Genomic DNA, 18,512 nt, shown 5'->3' on the forward strand with positions numbered 1-18,512 from the left:
TCAAGGTTCTCATTAGCAGCTTTGAAATTTCTTTGTATATTATGCTCTCCCTTTAGGGGGCTTTGGCTTTGCAGGACCAACCCTGCCAAGCAGGCTCAGAATCTTGACGGGGCAGTGCTGCTCTTGGTCTCTGACCGCATTTTGGCTGCATACGGACTGCTTACAGCAGGCCCATAAAACAGTTAGGGACTTCTCCTTAGTATCTGGGTCATTCAGGTGGGTGTCTAGGGTATAAGGTTGTGGACCTTTCCATCAATATAGGATCATAAATACATAAATTGATTTTTTTTTTTAATGTTCCCCATGATAGGACAATAAATACATTAAATGTATAATTTATTTTAAAACGCTGTTTCACCATGAGAGGACAATAAATAAATAAGATGTATAATTCATTATAAAAAGTATATCCATCATCTGAACAACATTGAAAGCTCTCTCACAACCCCTGCTCACAGCAATACATTGGTTTTGGGATACGCAATCCATTTCCATTTCATTTAGTTATATTTGAAGATATATATAAACGCTATATATTTTTTGTATTATTACAATCCATAACAGGGTTAGAATTGCGCGTTTCATTATTTTTATCATCTATAAGAACTTTGTCATTTTAAAAATAGCCATGGAGTAGTCTTTGTGTCTCTGAACAACTGGTTATCAATATATAGTTTATCGACGACGAGAGCTACTCGTTTCCCTTTTAATCTATTGACCTTGAAAATTTGATACAGAACAACTTTACACCGTTCTGCAATTTCCTTTGGGAACTGGTCATTCATGCCAATTTTTGTGCTAGCAAGTATTTTACCCAGGCTTTTAACCATTATTGTATCTTTAAAGAAAGCAAATTTGGCAATGATTGGGTGTTCATACCTCTGCCCTCTCTGTCCGAAACGGAGTACACGTTCGAGTTGGATTTTGTCGCTAGCTTCGCGTGGAATCTGCAGCGCTGTAAGGAGGAACTCTCTAACAGATTCAGGAACTTCTCCTTCTTTCTCTTGGATACCTGTAAATACCAGATTATCTCTCATGGATCTAGTCTGTATGTCAAGTAAGGCTTCTCTTAGAACGGTGTTATCCTTTTTAAGTTCATTAACTTCGGTTGTATTCTTATTGACTGTCCCTTTTAGCTTGTTTGTGTCTTTCTCCAATGTTGCAGCTTTTTCATCACTCATCTCGAGGCTTGCCTTCAACTCTTCTATATCCTTACTGACTAGTTCAAGTATACCCAGTTTGTCATTTATTGATTTTAACAGATCGGTTTCGACCTTTACCATTCCCGGTGGCGAAAATATGAAATCGTCTGTGTCTGTAGAAGAGTCAAGTTTTCGTTTTGAAATAGGTTCCCCTGTCTTACTCTCCGTTATGTTTGGGTGTTGCTTGTATTCGTAATATTTGTCGATACATTTCTCTAGTCTTAAGATTTTTTTTGTCATCCACCAGAATGTGTAGTGCTAATATTCAGTCTAACTTACCGATATTGAATATTATGTTTTTGTCTTGAGGTGCTCTACATAACTACGTTCAGTCCACCATCTTCCTTCCACTTGTTCTCTCAGCTAGTACGATGATCTGGTGGACCTATTAATTGAGAAAGAGAGAGAGAGAGAGAGGGGGGGGTAAAGGGAGAGCTCCTATTTAATCAGTTACATTAATTACTATGAAGCGGTAGCCACGGAGATGCACAGCGTATGGGTTCTGAAAGTAGGCTAATTCGAGGACTATAATTAATTTAAACAGTTTAAACAGTCTTCATTTGACTTTAGGCTACTAACAACAGGAGGAGGACTTTGCATTGTAACCTATTTCTTCCTATTCAAGAAATAAGAGGTAGGTCTGTTTGACAGACGAAATTATAGTCTATTATCCATAGATTTTTGTCAGCCAATTCCTCCAGTCACCATGCACTTCTTAAATATCTCAGTGTCAGTAAAGGCTTGCTATGTTAAGCTAAAACCAGGGCTCAAATTTAGGGGTTATGTGAGGGCATTGTGGCTACTGTTAAAGAAAATGGCTAAAAGCATAGGCCTACCCCTTGTTACCCCTTGTCATGCTCTGTTATGGTATTTTTAAAAATATTGCTAGTCTCCAGCCATGCAAAATTATTTAGAATTGCAAGAAATATGTTTTAAAAAGGCTATTTTTTCTCAGACAGTAAATAACATTTATTTTGTCCCCCCACACCAAACGCGATCACGACCACCAGGTTGAAATAGCGCTGTTGGCTGGTCGTCATTGACCTTGTGTAGGCTTAAACACTGGTATACATTGATTTATAAGGCCATATTGGGTAAAATGCCATTTTATCTCTGTTCTTTTTTAGTCAGGTCAGTAAATAAATATCAATTACAGTCCCATTCTGATTTGCTTCTAACAGTACCAAAAATTAGAACAGGTCATGGTAGAAATAGTTTTAGTTACTGGAATTCTCTCCTGAACATTTTAAAATGTGATGATCTAGTTTCGTTGGTGGAATTTAAACACTTAAACATATCATAGAAGAGTGTAATTGTTTTTAGGCCAGCTGTTTTTAGTCAAGATGTTTGTGTGTTTAATGTACTATGTAATTGTTGTACTGTAGGTGTGTTTATAGTTGTGTTTAATGTTGTGTTAGTGTATGTAAGTTGTTTTGTCTGAAACGTTGTTCCCCCTACTGCTATTGGACCAGGTCTCTCTTGGAAAAGACATATTATCTCAATGAGAAAAAACCTGTATTAATAAAGGTAAAATAAGAAAAATAAAACTCTGAACCAATTAACGTTATATTAATTTGGGGACAGGTCGAAAAGCATTAAACATTTATGGCAATTAGGCTAGCAATTTCTAGCTAATTTGTTCTATTTAGCTAGCTTGCTATTGCTAGCTAATTTGTCATGGGATATAAATGTTGAGTTGTTATTTTACCTGAAATGCACAAGGTCCTCCACTCCAACAGTCGGTCAACCGAATCGTTTCTAGTCATCTCTCCTCCTTCCAGGCTTTTCTTCATTGGACTTTATATGGCAATCAGTGTCAAACGTTCATATAATTACACTCAAAAAATGAGGGGTTCAACTGGAGGACTTCTATGAACTTCTATGAGGAACCACCATTGTTGCTGGAGTTCTTCGGAGAACATTACATCTGAAAACGCTCATGTCAAGTTTGAATGTGACAACAGTTAAAAAAGGTAAGTTGGGTTGATGCTCTGAATATGTATCAAAATGATTTCTATAATAATATTAAACATTAATGAATAACGAAGACAATTATGGTCTTCTGTGAATAGCTTCCATAACGTCAGCTGTCACATTAGTTAGCTATAGTTCAGAATAATTAACGTAAATATTAGAAAGCCGGGTTTGACTGTTGGGGTTAACTGATGTGATCTTTCTGTCCGGGTTGGCGCCTCCCCTTGGGTTTGTGCCATGGGGGAGATCTTCGTGGGCTATACTCAGGATGGTAGTCTCAGGATGGTAAGTTGGTGGTTTAAGATATCCCTCTAGTGGTGTGGGGGCTGTGCTTTGGCAAAGTGGGTGGGGTTATATCCTGCCTGTTTGGCCCTGTCCGGGGGTATCGTCGACCCCTCTTGTCTCAGCCTCCAGCATTTATGCTGCAGTAGTTTATGTGTCGGGGGGCTAGGGTCAGTCTGTTATATCTGGAGTATTTCTCCTGTCTTATCCGGTGTTCTGTATGAATTTAAGTATGCTCTATCTAATACTCTCTCTTTTTCTCTGCTTCTTTCTCTCTTTCTCTCTCTCGGAGGACCTGAACCCTAGGACCATCCCTCAGGCCTGATGACTCCTTGCTGTCCCAGGTCCACCTGGTCATGCTGCTGCACCAGTTTGAACTGTTCTGCCTGCGGCAATGGAACCCTGACCTGTTCACCAGACGTACTACCTGTCCCAGACTTGCTGTTTTCAACTCTCTAGAGACAGCAGGAGCGGTAGATACTCTGAATGATCAGCCATGAAAAGCCAACTGACATTTATTCCTGAGGTGCTGACATGTTGCACCCTTGACAACCACTGTGATTATTATTATCTATGAATATTTGAACATCTTGGCCATGTTCTGTTATAATCTCCACCCGGCACAGCCAGAAGAGGACTGGCCACTCATAGCCTGGTTCCTCTCTAGGTTTCTTCCTAGGTCATGGCCTTTCTTGGGGGGTTTTCTTAGCCACTGTGCTTCTACACCTGCATTGCTTGCTGTTTGGGGTTTTAGGCTGGGTTTCTGTACAGCACTTTGTGACATCAGCTGATGTAAAAAGGGCTTTAAAAATAAATTTGATTGAATTAATGAACATGCGCCTGTGGAACGGTCAGCTTACAGATGTAGGCAATTAAGGTCATAGTTATGAAAATGTAGGACAGTAAAGAGGCATATCTACTGACTCTGAAAAACACCAAAAGAAAGATGCCCAGGGTCCCTGTTCATCTGCGTGAACGTGCCTTAGGCATGCTGCAAGGAGACATGAGGACTGCAGTTGTGGCCAGGGCAATACCTTTCAATGTCCGTATTGTGAGACGCCTAAGACGGCGCTATAGGGAGACAGGATGGACAGCTGATCGTCCTCGCAGTGGCAGACCACATGTAACAACACCAGCACAGGATCGGTACATCCGAACATCACACCTGCGGGACAGGTACAGGATGGCAACAACAACTGCCCGAGTAACACCAGGAACGCACAATCCCTCCATCAGAGCTCAGACTGTCCGCAATGGGCTTGTAGACCTGTTGTAAAGCAGGTCCTCACAAAACATCACCGGCAACAACATCGCCTATGGGAACACACCCACTGTCGCTGAACCAGATAGGACTGGCAAAAGTGCTCTCCACTGACGAGTCACAGTTTTGTCTCACCAGGGCTGATGGTCGGATTCGTGTTTATTGTCGAAGGAATGAGCTTTACACCGAGGCCTGTACTCTGGAGCGGGATCGATTTGGAGGTGGAGGGTCCCTCATGGTCTGGGGTGGTGTGTCACAGCATCATCGGACTAAGCTTGATGTCATTGCAGGCAATCTCAACGCTGTGCATTTACAGGGAAGACATCCTCCACCCTCATGTGGTAACCTTCCTGCAGGCTTATCCTGACCTTCCAGCATGACGATGCCACCAGCCATACTGCTCGTTCTGTGTGTGATTTCCTGCAAGACAGGAATGTCAGTGTTCTGCCCTGGCCAGCGAAGAGCCCGGATCTCAAACCCATTGAGCACATCTGGGACAAGTTGATCAAAGGTGAGGGCTAGGGCCATTCCCCCAGAAATGTCCGGGAACTTTCAGGTGCCTTGGTGGAAGAGTGGGGTAACATCTCACAGCAAGAACTGGCAAATCTGGTGCAGTCCATGAGGAGGAGATGCACTGCAGTACTTAATGCAGCTGATGGCCACACCAGATACTGACTGTTACTTTTGATTTACCCCCCCCCCCCCTTTGTTCATTATTCAATTTCTGTGGAACTTTGTCAGTTTATGTCTGTTGTTGAATCTTGTTATGTTCATACAAATATTTAAGTTTGCTGAAAATAAACGCTGTTGACAGTGAGAGGATATTTCTTTTTTGCTGAGTTTAGGTTTGTATTATTTCCTGAACTATATTCTGTCCCATATATTGTATATTGTTTCCATAAAGCCAACATGGTTTTACACTTATTATTGTAAGTTTACAATCTAGGGCAGTTCTCACTTTTGTGAGAATGAACTAGCTAACATTAGATTCATTGACACCAACTAACCAACTAAGGACGGTGACCTGTCCAGACGAGATGTTGCAACAAACTTAAATCGGTCAGTGGAGGGCTCTTCCTCTTTATATAGCCTGCTACAGCATGCAATACTATTGTGAACTCACAAGGGAGCATAACATTACATGTACAATACTATCCCATTTTGGAAAAGTTACATGTATGCCCCCTTGTGGAGGGAAATCAATAGCTTAGATGGTAGCTATAGATTCAAATGCATAATGGTATTATTACAGTGACTGGACCTCTTTTGTATACATGCATGCTCTTCAGAATCCAAACACAGTATTGCCACTCAGCAAAATGTTGCGTATAATCTTTCAAGTCAGCCTGAAAAAATATTGAACAATTTGTGTACAAAGATAGCTTGAAATGTGATATTAGGCCTGTATGGCTATACTTTTACTGTATGGCAGTACTGTATTGGCTCGTGCTTTCTCCAATATGTTCTTCTATTTTGCATTCAATTGTCTCAACAGGTCTCTCTTGGAAAAGAGATGTTATCTCAATGAGAAAAAACCTGTATAAATAAAGGTAAAATAAAAAATAAAATTGTATGTCGATGCCATTTATCTTTCAATATTTATTTAATATATATACTTTTGTTATGCTTGTAAGACTATTCTTTCACACATTTTCTCTTCCTTTGAAATCCTTATAGGACAGAGCATGGACACAATGGAATTGGGATCAAGAAGAAGGTAATGTAGTGGCAGGGTAGCCTAGTGGTTAGAGTGTTGGACTAGTAACCGGAAGGTTGCAAGTTCAAACCCCTGAGCTGACAAAGTACAACTCTGTTGTTCTCCCCCTGAGCAGGCACTGTTCCTAGGCTGTCATTGAAAATAAGAATTTGTTCTTAACTGACTTGCCTAGTAAAATAAAAGTAGTACAGCTGCATTTCAAATGTACATTTAACCTACATAGCAGTCAATACAAACAAAAATATATTAGCATGCAAAGGTCTTTTTAAATCTTCTCAGAAATTAATCAAGGCCATGGAATGGAAATAGACAAAAAAATAATCAAGGACTAGCAGAGGCAGGGGTGAAGACATCATCCTGCTATTTCTGTGAGATTCTGACCTTTATTTCCCTTGTTTTGTCTTTATTTAGTATGGTCAGGGCGTGAGTTGGGGTGGGCAGTCTGTTTGTGTTTCTATGTTTTTTCTATTTCTGTGTTTGGCCTGATATGGTTCTCAATCAGAGGCAGCTGTTTATCGTTGTCCCTGATTGAGAACCATATTTCGATAGCCTGGGTTTCACTGTTGGTTTGTGGGTGTTTGTTTCCGTGTGTGTGTTTGTCGCCACACGGTACTGGTTCGGTTATGGCACATATTTGTTTATTTGATAGTTCAGTGCTTTTCTTATTAAAATCGTCATGAACACTTTACCACGCCGCATCTTGGTGCGATCCTTACTCCAATTCAGACGAAGAGGAAATCTGCCGTTACAATTTCAACAGTCCCTGAAGGACAATACAGAAGCGGCACACAGGGGTATTTGCTCTTATTCCTTCCCTTTCTATAATGTATTTTGCAATAAAATTAGCAAGTGTAGCAAGAGCATTGCTTTACTCTACTAGGACTCGAGACCACAGCAGCGATTCTGCTATTGCGCTACATCTTCAATGAGGAATCGAGTGGCCTTTATGTCCGTGACAAGGTATGCCTATGCACAAGTCTGTTTCTTCATAAACATGAGTGCGCAAGCTTATATAAAACTACAGCTGAACATTTATGTTATTTGTTAATTGTATGTGTATTCAGCTTTTCTTACTTTTGTTGACACAGATTTCACCGCTCCCCACTCCTTTACTGCACATCGACGGAAAATCCCGCTGGCCTTTGATGGGGAGAACATGCACGCCCTAGAGGACATTCCCATGGGACTTGTGGCTCTGCTAGGGCTTTTATTTCCCAAAGATTTCTGAGAAACACTTATATTCTTAAATTACTGTGTTCTGGGGGTGAAGTTACCAGGGCCGGTCATAAAGATGGCAAACTTCCTAACATAACTAAGTGGTTTAGGACAGACACACACTCAAGCAAAATAAAATCTGTATTTAGCATTAAGTCTACAATATTGTTAGTTTACCTATGCTTTATTTTTAATGTATCTTGTTTTTATTGTAAAAAATTGTAATGAAAAGCACTATACAAAGTAAGTGTATTTACTACGGTCTGCAGAAATGTTGCAATTGTTTAACGTGTTTTGTTTGGTAAATTGTTTTGTAAATATTAATTCACATTTGTGGTGCCACTAAATAAACACTGAATTATGTAAATCAATATTGTTATTATTAAAAATATATGTAATGGGAGGGTGGACAGGGAGTTTAAAAAATGAACCCCCAAAAGTTTCTTCGAAAAACCTTTTTCAAGGGTTCTTTTATGAACTTATACGGGTTCCCCCACAGATTCAATTTGAAGAACCCCTAAAGGATACTCCAGGAACCTTTACTTTTTAGAGTGTACCACGACCAACCTTAGTCCATCTTTCAATCACCCACGTGGGTATAATCAATGAGATGGGAGAGGCAGGACTTGCACCGCATTCAGCGTCACAAATACAACTGACTTCTATTTTAGAGTGTGGCAACGCAGACGCTCGTGTAGGTGCAAAGATTGAATAACAAATCATTTTTCAACCACTCCACAAAATTCTTAACTATGGTTCTGGAAAGTTGGTTAGGACATCTACTTTGTGCATGACATGTAATTTTTCCAATTGTTTACAGCCAGATTATTTCACTTCTAATTCACTATCACAATTCCAGTGGGTCAGAAGTTTACATACACTAAGTTGACTGTGCCTTTGAACAGCTTGGAAAATTCCAGAAAATGATGTGATGACTTTAAAAGCTTCTCATAGGCTAATTGACATTATTTGGGTCAATTGGAGGGGCACCTGTGGATGTATTTCAAGGCCTACCTTCCAATGTTGCTTGACATCATGAGAAATCAAAAGAAATCAGCCAAGACCTCAGAAAAACAATTCTAGACCACAAGTCTGGTTCATCCTTGGGAGGAATTTCCAACAGCCTGAAGGCACGACGTTCATCTGTACAAACAAAAGTATGCAAGTATAAACACCATGGGACCACGCAGCTGCCACACCGCTCAAGAAGGAGACACAGGTACAAAAGTATCTATATCCATAGTAAAATGAGTCCTATATCGACATAACCTGATAGGCCGCTCAGCAAGGAAGAAGCCACTGCTCCAATCCGCCATAAAAAAGCCTGACTACGGTTTGCAACTGCACATGGGGACAAAGATCGTACTTTTTTGGAGGAATGTCCTCTGGTCTGATGTAACAAAAATAGAACTGTTTGGCCATAATGACCATCATTATGTTTGTAGGGAAAATGGGAGGCTTGCAAGCTGAAGAACACCATCCCAACCGTGAAGCATGTGGGTGGCAGCATCATGTTGTGGGGGTGCTTTGCTGCAGGAGGAACTGGTGCACATTCACAAAATAGATGGCATCATGAGGAGGAGCATTATGTGGATACATTGAAGCAACATCAGTTAAAGCTTGGTCACAATTGCGTCTTCCAAATGGACAATGACACCAAGCATACTTCCAAAATTGTGGCAAAATGTGTTAAGGACAACAAAGTCAACGTATTGGGGTGGCCATCACAAAGCTCTACACCTCAATCCTATAGAAAATTTGTTGGCAGAACTGAAAAAGCGTGTGCGAACAAGGAGGCCAACAAAGCTGACTCAGTTACACAAGCTCTGTCAGGAGGAATGGGAAGGCTACCCGAAACGTTTGACCCAAGTTAAACAATATCAAGGCAATGCTACCTAATTGAGTGTATGTAAACCTCTGATCCCCTGGGAATGTGATGAAAGAAATCAAAACTGAAATAAATCATTCTCTCCACTATTATTCTGACATTTCAAATTCTTAAAATAAGGTGGTGATCCTAACTGACCTAAGACAGGGCATTTTTACTAGGATTAAATGTCAGGAATTGTGAAAAGCTGAGTTTAAATGTATTTGGCTATGTAATCTTCTGACTTCAACTGTATGTATGAATTCATTTAGCAATGCCCGCGCACACAATGCGAGCAGTTTTGTTCAGCATGTTAGGCTATGGTCTGTCCAAGGAGTGAGGATGAATAGCATGTTGGCATGTTCTTTGCAATCCACTTCATGTTTTAATTATTACTTTGGGTGTACGGTCACTGCTTTTTCAAGTGTTCAAGAAGGGTCGGAGAAAAATATACACTACCTGACAAAAGTTTTACAACACCTTCTCATTTAAAGGTTTTTATTTTTACTATTTTCTACCTTGCAAAATAATTGTGAAGACCTCAAAACTAGAAAATAACACATATGGAATCATGTAGTAACCACAAAAGTGTTAAACAAATCCAAATCTAATTTAGATTTGAGATTCTTCAAAAAGCCACCCTTTTGCCTTGATGACAGCTTTGCACATTCTTGGCATTCTCTCAACCAGCTTCACCTGGCATGCTTTTCCAACTATTTGAAGGAGTTCCCACATACGCTGAGCACTTGTTGGCTGCCTTTCCTTCTCTCTGCAGTCCGACTCATCCCAAACCATCTCAATTTGGTTGAAGTCGGGGAAATGTGGAGGCCAGGTCATCTGATTCAGCACTCCATCACTCTCCTTCTTGGTAAAATAGCCCTTACAGAGCCTGGAGGTGTGTTTTGGGTCATTGTCCTTTTGAAAAACAAATGGTAGTCCCACTAAGCGCAAACCAGGATGGGATGGCTTATAGCTGCAGAATGCTGTGATAGCCATGCTGGTTAAGTGTACCTTGAATTCTAAATGAATCACAGTCTCACCAGCAACCCCACACTATAACATCTCCTCCTCTATGCTTTACTGTGGGAAATACACATGCGGAGATCATCCGTTCACCCACACCGTGTCTCACAAAGACAAAGGTTGGAACCAAACATTTCCAATTCGGACTCCAGGCCAAAGGACAAATTTCCAACGGTCTAATCTCCATTGCTCATGTTTCTTGGCACAAGCAAGTCTCTTCTTCGCATTGGTGTCCTCATGAGAGCCAGTTCCATCATAGCGCTTGATGGTTTTTGCGACTGCACTTGCAGAAACTTGAAATGTTCCGTATTGACTGACCTTCATGTCTTAAAGTAATGATGAACTGTTGTTTCTCTTTGCTTATTTGAGTTGTTCCTGTCATTATATGGACTTGGTCTTTTACCAAATAGGGCTATCTTCTGTATCTCCCCCCCCACCCCCACCCCACCCACCCACCCACACACACACCTTGTCACAACACAACTGGTTGGGTCAGACACATTAAGAAGGAAAGAATTTCCACAAATGAACTTTTAAGAAGGCACACCTGTTAATTGAAATGCATTCCAGGTGACTACCTCATGAAGCTTGTTGAAAGAATGCGAAGAGTGTGCAAAGCTGTCATCAAGGCAAGGGGTGGCTATTTGAAGAATCTCCAAAATAAAAATAGATTTGGACTTGTTTAACACTTTCTTGGTTACTACATGATTCCATATGTGTTATTTCATAGGTTTAATGTATTCACTATTATTCTACAATGTAGAAAATAGTCAAAATAAAGACAACCCCTTCTAAAACTTTTGACCGGTAGTGTAGGTAACACATAACACCTTATTACCTCCTTATTACACATGTAATTACAGTAACAAATATTGTTGTTAATTTAATAACTGTAGTTACATTGTAATAACAACATAACTGGTGGTAATTGCAGTCTGTAATTACAGAGGTGTAAGAATATGCTTGTTACCATGCTTGTTACAAATTCACCAATTTAGTGGTAAGTTTCTTCTCAGCTGCATCTGATTCAGTAATAACTGTCACAAGGTTGTAATCTCATGGACAGATGCGCTATGTGCCTGAGAAGGTTATTAAAAAAAATAACTTATAATTAATGTGTACATTACCCATTATGACAACCTGAAATTCCTTGCCATCCAAGTGATGATAAACCCATTAGTACAACACAGAGTACATGTAATATCTGCATAAGTACAATGTAATTACTAGTTGTTACACAGGATTTAGCTAATTAAAATGAAGTGTATCTTGAGGGCTACTTACTTGTAATTAATGTGTGCTTATATAGTATATTGCCCATCCTGACAAGCTGGCCCTCATTTTAGGGCTTCTGGAAGCACCATCTAAGTGGGAGGATAATCACACTAGTTCACCACAGATTAAATGTAATATCTGCATAAACACAATGTAATTACTAGGTGTTACACAGGATTTAGCTACTTAAAATGAGGTGTATCTTGAAGGCTACTTACTTGTAATTAATGTGTGCTTATATAGTACATTACTCATCTTGACAACCTGGCCCTTATTTTACAGCTTCCAGAAGCACCACCGAAGTGAGAAAATAAACACACAAGTACACATTCATAATATGTTGGAACATTTCTTCAGGGACTTGATTCCATTCAGCCACAAGTGCATTAGTGGGGTCGGACACTGATGTTGGGCTTCTCCAAACTGTTGCCAGAAAGTTGGAAGCACCGAATCGTTTAGAATGTCATTGTATGCTGTAGTGTTGAGATTTCCCTTCACTGGAACTAAGGGACCTAGCCCGAACCATGAAAAACAGCCCCAGACCATTATTCCTCCTCCACCAAACTTTACAGTTGGCACTATGCATTTGGGAAGGTAGCGTTCTCCTTGCTTCCGTCACTCCCTGAACTTGCTTCCCGACTCTCAGCGCACATCGTTACAGTAGAAAATGTGCCAAACTAGCCTGACACAGCAGTAAAATGTTGCCTTTACAAACATAGCAAGCCACAGATTTAGGACCTGAAAACATAGATTGTGGTCTGCTGGCCAGTTCCCAAATCCTTATGTTACATCTCTGCATGTCAGTCCCTTTCAGACAATCCCCCTGTCACTGTTGGTCCTCCTCTGTGACCTCACGGCTGAGGGTTTTAACTTTCCTCTTGAGAATTAGAATCAGAAGTACAGTCGTATAGCTCATCGCAATACTTCACATCTTCGGGCAAATAGTACCCTAGACTGTCCTGATCATCTGGTTGAGCATTCCAGAATATTCCTCCATCCCAGCAGAAATGTCACATTCACATAGTAGGAATTTAGATGTGCAGATAGACCAAAGCCCAGTCTATTTTACCGTTACCATAGTCAAGTCTGTGGGTTATGGGATTTAAATATAGATGTTACCATTTTAGTAATCAACCTAGCTAGTTAGTAAAAGTAAAAAATAAAAATAAATGTCACGCCTTGGTCATTGTATCTTGTGTTTTTGTTATATGTTTGGGTAGGCCAGGGTGTGACATGGGTTTATGTTGTATTTCGTATTGGGGTTTGTATTAATTAGGAGTGTGTATTAGTAGGGGTGTGTCTAGTTAGGCTTGGCTGCCTGAGGCGATTCCTAATTGGAGTCAGCTGATTCTCGTTGTCTCGGATTGGGAACCGTATTTAGGCAGCCTGAGTGCGTGTTGTATTTCGTGGGCGATTGTACCTGTCTTTGTGTTAGTCACCAGATAGGCTGTAATTAGTGTCACTCGTTTGTTGTTTTCGTATTTTCAGTTATTTCATGTACATCATTTTTCTTCATTAAAAGTCATGAGTAACCTACACGCTGCATTTCGGTCTGCCTCTCTACAAACAACAGACGAATATCATTACAATAAAAAGTTTTTCAAAACGGGCGGACCAGAAACCCAGTGACAACACTCGGGTATGCAGGTGCCATTTTCCGTTGGGAAAGAGAAATGGCTCTGTATTTACCAGAAAAGGCACCTCATCCACCATGATAGAAGAGGAAGATCCAAACCCTACCAGCATGCCAGACGATGAAGTTCCAGGCCCCTCGGCCGCTGAAGAATGTAGGAGGCTGCTGTCTGCACAGTTGCAGAATGTTCTCACTGAGATGCATCTTAAGAAACCATTAGCGCAGTTGAAGGTTTACAGGAGAATCAGCTGTCTGATAAATTACTTCCAGGACTTCCAGATAAAGACATGTTCAACATCATTGAATACTTGGAACGCTACAAGGACTGCGTTGTCTACTTTGCCAAGTGGAGGGTTGAGATGCTGTCATATGACGATCAAGTGTATATGGTGCTTATGAAGTTGCGTCACAGCTACACCAACTTGCACCTGGCTCAACTATTCCACTGTAGTACAATCACTGTTACAATCACTTTCATTATCGTGATCCACAATCTTTTTTCATGAGCATCGTGAAGATTGTTCCAAGTCAGGGGGTGAACCAAACATGCTTTCCTGCATCTTTTCAGGGTCCCAGCAGAAACTTCAGGATAATCATTGACTGTACTGATATAGAAGTTGCTATTCCAAGTCCGATGGATCTGCAGAAGCAAACCTACTATGTGTACAGTTCAATGTATTACTTCAAGCTACTCCAGGGAGTTGTACCTAATGCGGTGATAACATACTGCAGTGATCTGTATCCAGGATCTGTGTCGGACAAAGCCATTGTCCATAAGTCAGGGTTTTAGAAGATCTTCACGTCTGGAGACATGATTTTGACAGACAGAGGCTTCTTGATCCAGAGCTTAATGCCTGCAGGAGTCACTCTGAAATTTCCTCCATTCCTGAACCGCGGAAGATTCACAGAGAGTGAAATACATCTCACAAAAGACATAGTGAGAAACAGGATTCATGTTGAAATGGCAAATGCTTGACTAAAAGATTTCAAAATCCTGAGATTCATCCCACCTTATTTGTATAGTAATGTGCTGGTGTAGACTTGCTGTGCACTTGTAAACCTCCAAGACCCACTCATCAGATAAGTAGCTGTTGATTGGGAAACAAGAACAAACAATGAGGCACAAGGATTGGGTGTTGAGGAACCACTTGTCACATTGTCCAAGGTGGGTTTGTGTTATGTTAAACAATGCATTTTCTGTCCAGATTAAGATGTTGATACAGCATTGAAAAAGATACACCACTGACCAAATGTCTCTTTGTTTTCCAGTCCAACAGGAGTGCATCTCTCAGACGATCTGGTGCATGGACATCCTGTGGCAGTGTGATCAGAGCGCGAGCACTTCGAGCCTGTGGACGAACAGGTCAGTAACTCATCAAATATAATACGATATTGTGTGAAACATTGCATTTGTAGATGCATCGAAATTTAGACTTTCTCTCCCCTTTTCCCATGTGTTGGACATGAGACGTGACATGCAGAACATCAGGCTCACCCCACCTTTTGATTAAAAAGTTGGAGGAAATACATTCCTAGCGTGTGAGAAATGTGTTTGCTGGCCTCATAAATGCTAGCTAGCAAATATTTAGAAACACTTTGTTTTGTTTGGCTAGAGTTATGTTAACTAATTTGCAATCCCTTTAGCTTGCTTGCTAGCTGTAGGTATTTATACAATTGTACCGAAATGTCCTGTTTCCATCAAAGCTGTCGTTATTTTTTTTATGTGGTAAGACTTTACTGGCATAGAAACTGTGGATGGAAACATAGTTACTTACATTTTCCACCCTTTTATTTGCACATTGTTACAGGACATCAGTGTCAACACCTGTGAGCACATTCGAGGTTGTCATTATTTCAAGCGTGTTTTGCAGATGGGCAGATTTTGATATAATAACTTAATTCTTGGGATAAATAAATAATTGCATCAATGCATTCCATCCAAAAGTGAATATGTTCCTCAACAGCGAAACCCTTGCTAGGTTAGATGATGGAATAAGAGTTTGTTTTATGACCATTATAAGTGCTTTTATAAAACATTATTCAACCAAGCTTAATAGGTTTATAATTTGACAAGCACGGATAGCTAGCTCACAATTTGAATATTTTAACCATGTCCAAAAAATGTTTTTTGATAGTTATAGGAATTGAACTATTGTCAAATGTACCGTTAAATTATTTAACAATTTAAGTATTTTTCTATGTGATCCGTTTGTTTGTGAACCTGTTTTTGACATTAGGCCTGGGCATCAGACTCCAGATCTTTATGGCAGAGTTGTATCAATGAGGTGATCGGTTTTCAATTGGCTAACACATATCACGTAGTTTGAAATATGGTCCGTTGGGATGCTATCGGAAACTTTAACATTTGTAACAAGCATGGCATTCTTCGTTACACCCTTGTAATTACAGACTTCAATTATCAACATGTTGTCGTTGCATTGTAACTATGAATTATTACAATGAATTACGTTACTTGTTACAGTGCAATTATATATTTACTTACACTGTAATAAGGACCCCTTAAAATGACGCATTACCAAAATATATTTTACTGAAGGGAGGTTCATCCATTTTTATTCAGAGAGGACTGATTTTCTCCAGGTATTCCTCATTTTAAATAACGTACAGTCCCTAACTTAGCTGTCAACGTTAGATAACGCTATTGCTGGTTATGTAGGTAGCTAGTTATCTTTTATAAAGCAAGCCAGGTTGGCTAACGCTAGCGTAGCTAGCCAGCTAGATAACCGCTACATCATTACAACTTAGTTAGGTTGTAGCTCATACAAGTTTATTGTGTATTGTCTCTATACTGCTGTTTATGTAACGTTATCATTTGATAATGCTAGCAAGGCAGGCTAGCTACAGGCTAGCTAACATTAGTCAGATTTGCTAGTTAGTTGGTCCTTTATTGTCTGTATAGCCACAGATAGAACAATGAGCCAGATATTTCACTGGATGTATAAATGTGAAACATCTGGTTGACTTTTTGACCTCTACCAAACATGGTGATGAGAGGTAGCCCAGTGGCCAGCAATGGGAGGAGATGGAGCAAGATTCATTTTGGCAGACATTCTGTAAATTTTCTCATCAATTAAACATTTTTTCCCCATACAGTTTTCTGTTTCCAAAACTAGAATCTGAAACAGAGTGGACTGCGTTTTGTAGACTTTACCCTTTGCCAAAGTTTCCAAAAATTGCATTGTTTAGAAGGAGTGCAAGGGCAATTTTAGTTATTGCATACGTGAACTTCACAGAGTAGGCGATCCCTAAAGGAAATATGCAAATAATGCTAGAATGCTCCAATAAGATTGTTACATCTGCTTCTGCCACGCCCTCTGCTTCTCATCCTGTGTTTCCCTAGCCTGCCCACTCACTCAGTGTGTGTGTGGGGGGGGGGCAGGTGTGCTGGAGACAGAGCAGATCCCCACCAGCTGCAACCTGTTCCATAATCAAGACCTCTATGAATACTCAGCCCTGCCACTTCCACACTGCCGGATCATAACCTCTGCTCAGTCAGTCTGCGGTTTTTAGCTGTTTGTTCCTGCTTAGATCCTATTTTCATGTTATTCCTGTTTTCCCTTGCCTGACGCTGTTTTCCTCTCCGCTACAGTTCTTCCTGCTCTGTCTTTGGCCCCTGTCTCCAGTCCCATGTCTTGTCAGTCCTGCTACTCTGTCCTGGACCCTACACTCCACTGCATCCTTGGATTCCTCTCTGGACCTGCTTGCCCAGTCCCAACTCCCCTCGCTCTAGCCTCAGTCTCCGCACCTGGCTTCCTGCAACACTCCAAGCTTCCCCTGGCCTGCACCCCATCTTCCCCCGTGTTTCAATTAATACCTTGGTTACCTCATCCCAGTCTCTTTGTCTGAGATTGCTCTTGGGTTCACCTGTTTTGCTCCGCGTGACAAAGATCTCACAAGCTTGTTCTTGGCTCTGCCCACCTCCTTTCTTGTTCTGCCCACTATGATTCAGTTGCTCACATTGGAAACAACAGATTCTTGTGTTAGTTATAGAAATCTCTCCAATCCTGTTCCTGGAGAGCTACCGTCCTGAACAACCTGGTCTCAGAGCATTTCATATTATTCTGTATGTAACTCCAAGATACTCCATTTAGTATGATTTAGTACATTTCATACTGTATGTATTCATTTGTGGATGTCCATAACCCATTTCTTATGATATGTTACGAAATACAATTCGTATGATATGTTCCGAACTTGCAAAACCTACAATATGTTTTGAATTTGCAAAATGTACAATATGTTACGAATGTGCAAAATGTACAATATGTTACGAATTCCAATTTGTTGTGGCTCACATTAGCTAGGTGGTTAAAGTTATCTATTAGGAGTTAGGGTCTTAAGGTTAGGGTTAAATTTAGGCTCAAGAGTAAGGAGAAGGGTTAGTAAGGTTAGGGTTAAGGGAAGAGTTAGCTAACATGCTAAGTAGTTGCAAAGTATCTAAAAAGTAGTAAGTCGTTTGAAAAGTTGCTAATTAGCTCAATTTGTCCATGATGAGATTCAACTATAACTTCCGGCGCCGACAGAGATGGCCGCCTCGCTTCGCGTTCCTAGGAAACTATGCAGTTTTTTGTTTTTTTTTACGTGTTATTTCTTACATTAGTACCCCAGGTCATCTTAGGTTTCATTACATACAGTCGAGAAGAACTATTGAATATAAGATCAACGTCAACTCACCATCAGTACGACCAAGAATATGTTTTTTGCGACGCGGATCCTGTGTTCTGCCTTTCAAACAGGACAACGGAATGGATCCCATGCAGCGACCCAAAAAACGACTCAGAAAAAGAGGGAAATGAGGCGGTCTTCTGGTCAGACTCCGGAGACGGGCACATTGTGCACCACTCCCTTAGCATTCTTCTCGCCAATGTCCAGTCTCTTGACAACAAGGTTGATGAAATCCGAGCAAGGGTAGCATTCCAGAGGGACATCAGAGACTGTAACGTTCTTTGCTTCACGGAAACATGGCTCACTGGAGAGACGCTATCCGAGGCGGTGCAGCCAGCGGGTTTCTCCACGCATCGCGCCGACAGAAACAAACATCT

At 40.6% G+C, this 18,512-nt stretch overlaps 1 long non-coding RNA gene across 1 annotated transcript; it reads left to right on the forward strand.

Annotated features, from left to right (window-relative positions):
* The first annotated feature begins 6,984 nt into the window (after positions 1 to 6,984).
* On the forward strand, positions 6,985 to 8,018 carry LOC123996391. The gene is made up of 3 exons (XR_006831973.1): positions 6,985 to 7,230; positions 7,317 to 7,396; positions 7,525 to 8,018. It is a non-coding gene; the product is annotated as an uncharacterized LOC123996391 (long non-coding RNA).
* The last annotated feature ends 10,494 nt before the right edge of the window (positions 8,019 to 18,512 follow it).

This window comes from Oncorhynchus gorbuscha, linkage group LG15 (assembly GCF_021184085.1).
Source record: "Oncorhynchus gorbuscha isolate QuinsamMale2020 ecotype Even-year linkage group LG15, OgorEven_v1.0, whole genome shotgun sequence".
Taxonomy (NCBI): domain Eukaryota; kingdom Metazoa; phylum Chordata; class Actinopteri; order Salmoniformes; family Salmonidae; genus Oncorhynchus; species Oncorhynchus gorbuscha.